General features: G+C 27.6%; 2 long non-coding RNA genes across 3 annotated transcripts; one reads left to right on the forward strand and one right to left on the reverse strand.

Annotated features, from left to right (window-relative positions):
- Positions 1–329: 329 nt before the first annotated feature.
- LOC146950687 (uncharacterized) lies at positions 330–4,214 on the reverse strand. Its single transcript, XR_015027668.1, has 4 exons — positions 3,471–4,214; positions 2,448–2,533; positions 1,365–1,472; positions 330–680 (listed from the first exon to the last, which is right to left on the reverse strand). It is a non-coding gene; the product is annotated as an uncharacterized LOC146950687 (long non-coding RNA).
- LOC146950688 (uncharacterized) lies at positions 567–1,716 on the forward strand. 2 transcript variants are annotated; one of them, XR_015027667.1, is made up of 3 exons: positions 567–706; positions 902–1,013; positions 1,442–1,716. It is a non-coding gene; the product is annotated as an uncharacterized LOC146950688 (long non-coding RNA). The 2 variants fall into 2 exon arrangements; XR_015027666.1 differs by having other exon boundaries at positions 676–1,013.
- Positions 4,215–12,132: the final 7,918 nt, after the last annotated feature.

Below are 12,132 nucleotides of genomic sequence, written 5' to 3' on the forward strand. Positions count from 1 at the left end.
CTGTTAAGGATAAGAACAAAAAAACTTCTGTGTACTACCAAAACCTAAATTATAGTACTTTTCTCCTTTTAAGTTTTGCTTTTGGTTTCTTAAGTCTGCTTTATTTTATTTTGGTCCCTTAAATTAAATGTTATATAATCTTTTAATATCCTCTCTTAATATAAGAATCTCCTATGCTGGTGAAAACTCAATTTTGACCTTTAATTAATGTTTGACACGTGTCCAATTTGAGGGTAAATGTTGTCCTAAATTTGCTTTTTGCAACCAAATCATTTCTGTTTGCAGCAATTCAGTTTGTTTGCCTTTTACAACACCTTTTCCTTGAGAAGTAACTAAATATTTGCCTTTTACAAAACAAATCCACTTTGAGAGGATATGTGGTTACAAGTTTGCACGGTTACCAATATTTACAGATTGGAATAATGCTTGGCTGTCAAATTTATTTTGGCTCTCAAATTTGAAATTCAAATTTATTTTGCTCAAACATAAGTTTCCCACAAATTTCAATCTTTCTTCACACTATTTATCTCTTTTTCAGTTTCTTTCTCTCTCTGCATCTCTTTCATTTCAAATTGCATTTGACTCCTTCCTTTTTGCTTTCATTTTCCTCCCTCTTTTGTAATTGTAAACTTCAATATCTAATAATTTTTTTTTGCAGATAGCTTGAAAGATATACATCTCTGCACAACAAAGAAGAAGGAAACGGGTAAGTAAAAGACAATAACACCAATTTTTTTGCCTACACATATGCATTCTTCATTATTATTTTTTATTTTGTTCATATCATCTTTAACATACTACCATGTTATTTCTTACATTTTCTTGCTTAGGTTCATTAGCACACATATTACACATAAATGATAATCTTATACATATTTTCATTCTTCCTTACATGTAAAAGAAGCTTTTGTTTTTCTTCAACTTCAATATCAAAATTGTACAAAAAGATTTGAAGAGAATCTAGAAGGAAAAAAGATGCAAGTAAACACTCCAACTCAAGAAGAAGGAAACAGGTAAGTAAAAGACAATAACCGATTTTTTGACCTACACATGCATTCTTCATTATTATTTTTTTAGTTCATATCATCTTTAACATACTACTACCATGTTATTTCTTACTTTTTCTTGCTTAGGTTCATCAGCACACATATTATTCATAAAGGATAATCTTATATATATTTTCATTCTTCCTTACATGTAAAACAAGCTTTTATTTTTCTTCAACTATAAACACTCCAACACAAAATAACATCTATACTTCGGTAAAATACATTATAATTTCATTTGTAAGGAAAAAGAAATCCAGATCAATTGATTAACAAACAACAAGCATAAATAAATGATGGGGAAGATAGTTTCCGTACCTTTATTTTCATATTCATTATTTGCACATTTCATCTTCAAATGAAGTTCTTCTGCAACAAATGTTTTTTTTTTGCAGGAAACCCGAATGATGTTGTCCCTCCAAGAAACTACAAAAAAAGACATGCCTAAATAAATGATGAGGAAACAACGGGAGAGAGTTCGAAAATAGTTTGATTATGAGAGTTTGATTTTGTGGACATTATGTATCAGTGTCTTTTATGTTGCTAATAAGATTGAAAAATATTAAATTTTGCAGGAAAGTTGAATGATGTTCTTATCACTTTAACAAACTGCAAAAAAAGGGATGCTTAAATACAAGATAAAGGAAAACCGAGAAGAGTTTGATTAGTATATTCTTGTGTGATTTTATATTGTTTTGATTCTTCATATCATCTTTAACAAACTACCATGTTTTTTTTCTTTTGCTTAGGTTCGTCACCCCACACATACTACTTACAAATCATCTTTTATGTAACTTTTTCAATTCTTTTTCTTCTTCAATACACAAGGACAAGGATAAGTAAAGTACAAATAACACCAATTTTTTATCTACACATGCATTCATCATTCTTTTTTTTTTTTTTAATGTTGTTCATATCATCTTTAACAAACAACCATGTTTTTTTTCTTAGGTTCATCACCACACATATACTACATAAACGATAATCTTTTATCTAAATTTTTCAATGTGTTTTTTCTTCAATAGATGTAGTATATACGTGGTGATGAACCGACAAGGACAAAGGTAAGTAAAAGACAATAACACCAATTCTTTATCTACACATATGCATTCTCCATTATTTTTCTATTTTTTTCATATCATCTTTAACAAACTACCATACCAAATTTTTCACTTGCTCTGTACTGATTCTGTTAGTATAGAATGAAAGTATTTCAACTTCAAAAAAAATAATACCACCATATTTTTTTTCTTAGGTAGAAGTAAAACAAGCTTCTATTTTTCTTCAACTTCATTTTCAAAATTCTACAAAAATATTTGAAAAGAATTTAGAAACTAAATTGAACATAAAAGAGAACAAACTACAAGAATAAATAAATGATGAGGAAAATGGTTACTTTACCTTTTTGTTGATATTATATTTGCATATCTCATAACAAATGTTATTTGTCCAGGAAACTCGAATGATGTTGTTGTCCCTCCAGAAAACTACAAAGAAAGACATTCCTAAGTAAATGATGAGGAAATAGTTTGATTATGAGAGTTTCAATATGATATGTTTTTTGTGTGATTATAATTGTTATGAAAAACAGAGATATATAAGAAAAGAGTTTAGTTGTGGTGCATACAAATAGACCACAATGGCTTGAAAACAAAATTTACAAGTTAACTATTTTTTTTTTTTTTTTGAGAATTTGAATTGATAGAAACATGGAATGGAATGAGTTGATAAATAAATATTTGATTTGTCATTGATGAGGGAGATGAATTTGGTTTGGTAGAAAAATAGAAATAAATAGTTGATTTGTATGCAATTTCAATTCAATGTCAGACCAAAAAACACAATGTGTTTGCAAAAGAGAGATGAAGAAGGAAAGGCTTTTGAACTTACAATAACATTATCAGAGATATAAATCTATGTCATCACCAGTACAAACAATGGTGATTTTAAACATAGAAACAAAATGAAGTAAAAATTATAATTATTATTTTCTGTAAAATATTTGTTAAAATTATTATTTTTTATTTGAAAAAAAAAATACCAAATGAAATCTGGGTATACATACATACTCATTTGAAAGAAAAAAAATATAAACATAATAATAAATAACAAAATTTAAAATGAATCATTTATTTTTTCATTAATAAGTTAAAATCTGTTTTTACTATCCACATAAATCAATTAAATGATAGAAAAAAAATATTAAATACAGTTTACACATGAAATTAAAAAAAAATCTGTTTTTTCTATCATGTAAACAAACCTACTTAGTTCTTAAACAATAGTTTTCATTTCAAGGAATTTGCAATATAAAAGGTTCTTTATCAAAGATTCGGTAAAAGTATTAACAAAAGAATACCAGTAGTAATAGATCTAAATAAAATCCTAAAACAGATTCATAAATCTACAAAATAATATTCTTACATCTCTTGAAGATACAAGAAAATCGCATCAAATTTCATCTTCTGAATTTGTTGCATGTTTGATGAAGCTATTGCTGTTGTCTCCAAAAACAGTTGCTCCGTCCTTAATTTTTGTGGGTTTTGTTGTGGATGTTAAGAGTAAGTAAAGTATCAGTTTGATTTTTTACATTGGAGGCTCACGGTGGCAGCAAAATCGGTGAAATAAAAAAGGGTGTTTTATAAAGAATGGAGAGATTAGTATAGTTGTGGTGGTGGTGCATCCAAATGTTGGCCGGAAACCTCATTTTTAAAAATGAGAAATTCTCAAGCTATTTCCTTTTGAAAATTTAATTTGATAGAAAGATAGAGGAGAATGAGGTGATGAATAATATGTAAAAAAAAATTAGTAAAGGTCGCCGGAAAGATGTAGATCTGGTCAGAAGTTGCGTTGACGGTGGTTCATGGTGGAGGAGAAAAAGATACGGATGGGGAGAGAGAGTGGGAGGGACGATTGAAATGAAATGGAGAAGAAAAAGATCTGATATGTTAAAAATAAAAAATTTATTAAATAAAATTAAATAAAAAAAATTAAAAACTAGAGAGAGACGTGTGAGGATTTGAGAAAGTGAATAGAATGTGTAGAGATTTGAAGTGGGGTGGTAGGCACGTGTTGTGTGGAACAAAATTTTTAAACTAGCATTAAAACAAATTTATAATTAATTAATATTTTTTAATGGGACAATTAAATAATGAATACAACAACAACTAAATTTTATTCCACTAAGTGGGGTCGGCTACATAGATCAAATGACGTCATAGTGTTCTATCAAAAACCATATTTGGATCTAACTTATTGACCTCTAAATAAAGAATAAATTTCCAATTTAATTTATGTCTTTGTAAGTCATTCTCAGGATTTTATTAATATTTCAAAAATAATTTTTATCAAAATTTTCTCAATTAAATCTTTATCTTTGTGTTTTGTCACACAACGAGTTACTTAATTGATAAACTTTTGACAAAAGTCGAGGGTATTTTGAAATATTATTAAAAGTTCTATATGTCATTTGAATTTTCGTCCATGAAATTACTCATACCATGGATGATAAAGGCCACTGAATTTGCAATAAAAGGTCTTAAGAGATCAACTTATTTATTTCAAAGAAACCAACAAACTAGGTATATGGTACACAAGAGAAATCAAATCAGTATTGAATTAGTACTGAATAAATAATAAATTAATAGTTGATTTGTTATTGATGTGTGGTTAAATGTTATGACATACATCCCGTGAGAGTAGTTGAGAAATCTGATGTGCGATGACCAAACTTTCTTTTTATCATTTCCATATATTAAATGAATAAAAGATTTTTAATTTCTGACAAAAAATAAAGTGGTGAAAATTAATTTTTTTGGTATAATCTGAGTTGTGATTTCTTACCAAAAAATTGAGTGGCGATAATTATATTTTTGTGGTATAATGTGTCGAAGGAACTTTGTTTTAGATTTCAATTAAACTTCAGACCAAAAAACACATGGTAGGTACAAAAGAGAGAAAAGGAAAGAGGAGAACTTACAATAGCATTAGCCGAACTTAAATTCGTGTCATTACCACCAAAAAAGAATGGTGATTTTAAACCATAATGTCTAAGCAAGATGAGAGACAAAACGAGAGGGTCGATCAGAATTTTGTTGAAATAAAGTTCAGAGTCAACCATAGTATCTGCAACGAACGGTAATAAACTATTAGCAACACAAGAAACTCAAATTTTCTCAGGAAATCGATAATCTTCGGGTATGGACTAGACAAGGAATAAGGTCTCAATGAAACACTAGAAAGACACTTAGAAAGACACATATTAAGGTCTCAACCTACTTCTTTAAATATATTGATAATATATTTAACAAATTGTACAAAAAAAATAACATTATTGTTCTTTAAATTAAGAAGATGATGAAGAAGAAACATAGATCCAAAAACATTTTTAAGAAGGAAAAAAAAAAGATAAGTTGTCATTGACCAAACTAATCTTGATCTACATGACAAGCTGTCATTTAAAAATATTGTTCATGCTAAAATGTTTAAACTATTTAGACTATCATATTGCCTAATTCTTTAAAGATATCAAATAATTATCGAACATGTGTATAAATTAAGTAATTTTATTTTTTACAATTGTGTTTTTTTAGTTCACAACCACACGTGTGAACCCCGGACACCCCACTTATTCAAAAAATTGTCAAAAAAGAAACCACACGTGTGTATAATCCCTCAAAAAAAAAAAAACCACACGAGCTAAGTCTCCGGTGATAAAAATTTGGAAATAATTGTCATAAACATTACAAGTTGCCACTTTCTTTATTCAAAAAAAAAAAAAGTTGCCACTTCTTAAAATTTATAATTAATTATTATACAAATTTCATTATCTCCCATATTTTAAATTTGGCAAACATATTCCAAATCTAATAAGTCGATATTTTTTTTGGAGAAAAATTATATAAGTTGATATCATTATTATTTTTTTGGTGGTGTCCGGGATTTGAACCCCGGATTATTATACACGGGACATGTTGACATTGACAAAAAATTTAAATAATTATTATACACGAGCTAAGTCTCCGGTGATAAAAATTTGGAAGTAAATTTTTTTTTTTTGACAAAAGAAATAATTGTTATAAACATTACAAGTTGCCACTTCTTAAAATTTATAATTAATTATTATACAAATTTCATTATCTCCCTTATTTTAAATTTGGCAAACATATTCCAAAATCTAATAAGTCGATATTGGTTTTTGGAGAAAAATTATATAAGTTGATATCATTATTGTTTTTTTGGTGGTGTCCGGGATTCGAACCCCGGATAATTATACACGGGACATGTTGACATTGACAAAAAGTTGAAAATAATTATTATACACGAGCTAAGTCTCCGGCGATAAAAATTTGGAAATAATTGTTTTTTTTTGACAAAAAAATAATTGTTATAAACATTACAAGTTGCCACTTCTTAAAATTTATAATTAATTATTATACAAATTTCCTTATCTCCCTTATTTTAAATTTGGCAAACATATTCCAAAATCTAATAAGTCGATATTGTTTTTTGGAGAAAAATTATATAAGTTGATATCATTATTGTTTTTTTGGTGGTGTCCGGGATTCGATCCTTATCTCCCTTATTTTAAATTTGACAAACATATTCCAAAATCTAATAAGTCGATATTGTTTTTTGGAGAAAAATTATATAAGTTGATATCATTATTGTTTTTTTGGTGGTGTCCGGGATTCGAACCCTAGATTATTATACATGGGACATGTTGACATTGATAAAAAATTTAAAATAATTATTATACATGAGCTAAGTCTCCGGTGATAAAAATTTGGAAATAATTGTTATAAACATTACAGGTTGCCACTTCTTAAAATTTATAATTAATTATTATACAAATTTCCTTATCTCCCTTATTTTAAAATTGGCAAACATATTCCAAAATCTAATAAGTCGATATTGTTTTTTGGAGAAAAATTATATAAGTTGATATCATTATTGTTTTTTTGGTGGTGTCCGGGATTCGAACCCCAGATTATTATACATGGGACATGTTGACATTGATAAAAAATTTAAAATAATTATTATACACGAGCTAAGTCTCCGGTGATAAAAATTTGGAAATAATTGTTTTTTTTGACAAAAGAAATAATTGTTATAAACATTACATGTTGCCACTTCTTAAAATTTATAATTAATTATTATACAAATTTCCTTATCTCCCTTATTTTAAATTTGGCAAACATATTCCAAAATCTAATAAGTCGATATTGTTTTTTGGAGAAAAATTATATAAGTTGATATCATTATTGTTTTTTTGGTGGTGTCCGGGATTCGAACCCCAGATTATTATACATGGGACATGTTGACATTGATAAAAAATTTAAAATAATTATTATACACGAGCTAAGTCTCCGGTGATAAAAATTTGGAAATAATTGTTTTTTTTGACAAAAGAAATAATTGTTATAAACATTACATGTTGCCACTTCTTAAAATTTATAATTAATTATTATACAAATTTCCTTATCTCCCTTATTTTAAATTTGGCAAACATATTCCAAAATCTAATAAGTCGATATTGTTTTTTGGAGAAAAATTATATAAGTTGATATCATTATTGTTTTTTTGGTGGTGTCCGGGATTCGAACCCCGGATTATTATATACGGGACATGTTGACATTGATAAAAAATTTAAAATAATTATTATACAAGACCTAAGTCTCCGGTGATAAAAATTTGGAAATAATTGTTTTTTTTGACAAAAGAAATAAATGTTATAAACATTACAAGTTGCCACTTCTTAAAATTTATAATTAATTATTATACAAATTTCCTTATCTCCCTTATTTTAAAATTGGCAAACATATTCCAAAATCTAATAAGTCGATATTGTTTTTTGGAGAAAAATTATATAAGTTGATATCATTATTGTTTTTTTGGTGGTGTCCGGGATTCGAACCCCGGATTATTATACACATGACATGTTGACATTGATAAAAAATTTAAAATAATTATTATACACGAGCTAAGTCTCCGGTGATAAAAATATGGAAATAATTGTTTTTTTTTTTGACAAAAGAAATAATTGTTATAAACATTACAAGTTGACACTTCTTAAAATTTATAATTAATTATTATACAAATTTCCTTATCTACCTTATTTTAAATTTGGCAAACATATTCCTAAATCTAATAAGTCGATATTGTTTTTTGGAGAAAAATTATATAAGTTGATATCATTATTGTTTTTTTGGTGGTGTCCGGGATTCGAACCCCGGATTATTATACACGGGACATGTTGACATTGATAAAAACTTTAAAATAATTATTATACACGAGCTAAGTCTCCGGTGATAAAAATTTAGAAATAATTGTTTTTTTTTTGACAAAAGAAACAATTGTTATGAACATTACAAGTTGCCACTTCTTAAAATTTATAATTAATTATTATACAAATTTCCTTATCTCCCTTATTTTAAATTTGGCAAACATAATCTAATAAGTCGATATTGTTTTTTGGAGAAAATTTATATAAGTTGATATCATTATTGTTTTTTTGGTGGTGTCCGGGATTCGAACCCTGGACCTTACCAACTGAGCTAACCTCACAGGGACATATAACATTTTTTTTTGAAAGAATATAACATTATTGTTTAAACTTTTATATACATTTTTTTTTTCATTTTTTAAACAATTGGTTTTTTAATACAACTTTTTTTAATCTATTTTCTATACTTTTCAAAGTTAATAATAATTAACCTTTAAATGGTCTAAATTTAAAATGTTAACAAATGCATATTGTCAAGTTCTAACTACAAAAAATCATCCACGACCAACCAGTACCCGTGCGGATGCACGGGTATGTTACTAGTAATGCTGATCAAAAAAAAAAATCTTTTAATATAAAGAGTATTGATATTTATACAATCATTTGTGACAACTTTCTTTTTCTCTCTTCTTATTAGTAAAAAATAACATAGAAATAAATAGTAAGAAAGATAATAAGAATATAATGCGAATATAAGAGAGTTGTCACAAAATGGTTGTACAAATATTATTTTTCTAAGGGTGTGTTTGTTTCAACTTTACCAAATTTATTCCTAGGAATAACATTCCTTGGAATATAAAAGATGTGAATTTTATTAAAAAAAAGATGTTTGATTAACATTATAATATTCCCATAAACCTTAAACATAGGGATTATTCTCATCTTCATGTGAACTTTATTCAACTCTTGTCTTTGGGAATTTTTCTCTATTCCCATAAATATTGTATATCCAGTAATAAAATTTAGTAGACTTGTAACAAACATAACATGTATATATCTATCATTTTATTCTCAGAAATCCATGAATATAGCTTAAAACAAACACACCTTAATATAAACGCGAGAAAGTTCTAATATTAAACGACTGATTTATTACAAACCTTGAACTTGTACAAACGCGAGACACATTTAGCCTAAAATAAATATCATCCGGGTCTGAGTGTTGTGAATTGCATAATTGCCAAAGTGTACACTCACATTTTAGTTCCTTTTAAAACGTCAGGTTCGATTTGGTTCAAGAAAAATATTTTAAATTAAAAATAACAGTTTTTAAGCTTTTGAGGAATTGATTGCATAATTTTTAATGTAATACTATTATATATATATATATATATATATATATATATATATATATTTCTTAACCTGTGTTTTTGGGTATTGGTTATCATTTTTGCATAACGCTTAAGTCGATTATAAATTTTGTTTTCGTCCTTTAAGTTTTTTTTTTCCGTTTCATATTGATTATTTAAATTATAAATATTAGTTTGTACCAAAAAAAATTATATAAATATTAGACAATTTGATCTCTTAAGTTTTTTGTTTCATTTTGATTACTTAACTTATAGATACTAGATATTTTGATATCATTTACGTTACAAACTTAAACACTTTCTTCCTTCCTACCGGACACCAAAATGTCTTATTATTTGTTACTTAAAAGATAAAGTGTCCAACATTCATAACTTAAGGGGCTAAAATGAAATAAAAACAACTTAAAAGAATAAATTGTTTGATGTTTGTAGCTTAACAGACCAAAATGAAACAAAACAAACTTAAGAGACCAAAGCGAAATATAAAAAGAATTTAAAGGACCAAAAATACAATTTAACCAAAATAAATCGGAAGAATTTAATCCCAACCTAAATCGCCATGACATTTTGATTTTTTTTTTTGAGAAATGATATTTTGACAACCATTTTTTGACAACTTATGGACAACTTTCTCTCTCATACTCACATAATGTTGTTATCCTCTCTCTTCCTTTTTCTCTCTCCATTGTTTTTGACTAATAAGAAGTGAGAAAAACAAGGTTGTCAACAAAGTTGTCATCAAATGGATGTCAAAATATCATTACTCTTTTTTTTTTCTATCTATGATGATGACATTATAAAACGTCGAGGTTGATTTGGTTTTAGAAAAATGAACGCAACGTTTAGTCTTTGAGAAAAATAAATTGAAAAAAATTTAGTCCCCTGAAATTTAGTCTCCATGAAAAATTAATATTACTTTTGGGTGGGATTTAGTATGGGAAAGTGGAGTTGTTTCCCACCATGGGAAAGTAAATATTGACCATTAAATAAAGTAGAGAACATAATTTTATCATACACACTCAACACCAGATTTTTTTTCCATGCTCACCAACCACTAGCCGTCCCCAATTCTGCTACTTCCTCTCCTTCTTGTCAGTTTTTTTTTTCCTCTAGTATATTCATTATTCTGGCAAAAATTACAATGATAGAGAAAAAATATGGTTATTTTTCTCAAGCTTCAGGAAGCTTTCAAGAATAAGTCAAGAATTGCTTCTCTCCAAAACAAAATGAGGAGTCTCCTTCCAGTTTAAACAGATTGGAGTTCAACTGATTCATAACCTCTTATTCTTACTTAACCCCATCTTTCATATTTCAATTAATAAAAAATTCACAGATCCAGAGAAATCAAATAATGAAACTAACATAAAGATCCAAATTTTCAAGAAACAATTGCAAAATAAAGAACAAAATCCTTGGATTGAATTTGGGTTTGGTTTTTAGATTGGATGAATTGCTTTAAGGGGTTAGAGAGAACCACATACCCAATGGAATTTTTTTCCATGAATAGGTTTGTATCGTGTTCTTGGCAGGGGATCAGTTACAAACTTCAAACACATTACCAAAGGTCGTCACTTTTCATAAATTCTAATTGAAATTTATCTATCATGTCATGTTTTAATTTATTTGTGTAATTTTTTGCCACTGTAGAGAGAAGGAGAGAATCATATGCCCATGGAAGTTTTGCCATTGAAATATAGGGAATAGTTTTTGAAAAATCTATTTTTCTGTAACTGCCAAGGATTGAAGGAGAGGAAGAAGGAGATCTGTCGACGGTGAATGGGTGTGGGGAAAGAAATTTGGTGTTGAGTGTCTATGATAACATTATGTTCTCTACTTTATCTAATGGTCAATATTTACTTTCCCATGGTGGGAAACAACTCCACTTTCCCATACTAAATCCCACCTTACTTTTGTGATGACATCGTTTTCATGAACTAATTTAACAATTTTTAATTATTGTCAGATATATGTTGTGAAACCCCGATACTTCAAAATGGATGACGTACCGTATCCCCTGCGTGTAACGCCCGTCTTAACTATTTAATTAATTTGATGAAGTTTAGAATATATTTATAAATATATGCTTATATGATTTATGATTTGAGTAATTTATATGATTTATGATTTGAGTAAGTTATATGATTTATGAATGAATTATGTGGAGTATTTGATGTTGTGAAGTTGTTATGTTGGTGTGACTTATTTTATTATTAAATAAAATAAGATATTAGAAATAAAATAAAAATATTAGAAGTTGGGCTGTGAGGTGGAAAGAGTAAGTTTATAGGTGAGATGAGTAATAAGGGTAAATAAATAATACAGACATAAGTGGGAAACGTTTTTACGTGAAACGCTTTTGGAGAAAAGGGAGAAAAGTCAGAAGAGGAGAACCAGAGGGAGAGGCTAACGATTCTGCAATTACAAGGTAAGGGTGAGACTAATTCTCAATATTATTAAGAGTATGATTCTATAGGATGAATTTAGCATGATT

The sequence above is a fragment of the Medicago sativa genome, chromosome 2, assembly GCF_051527215.1.
Source record: "Medicago sativa cultivar Bolivia chromosome 2, Bolivia_mono, whole genome shotgun sequence".
Classification (NCBI taxonomy): Eukaryota; Viridiplantae; Streptophyta; class Magnoliopsida; order Fabales; family Fabaceae; genus Medicago; species Medicago sativa.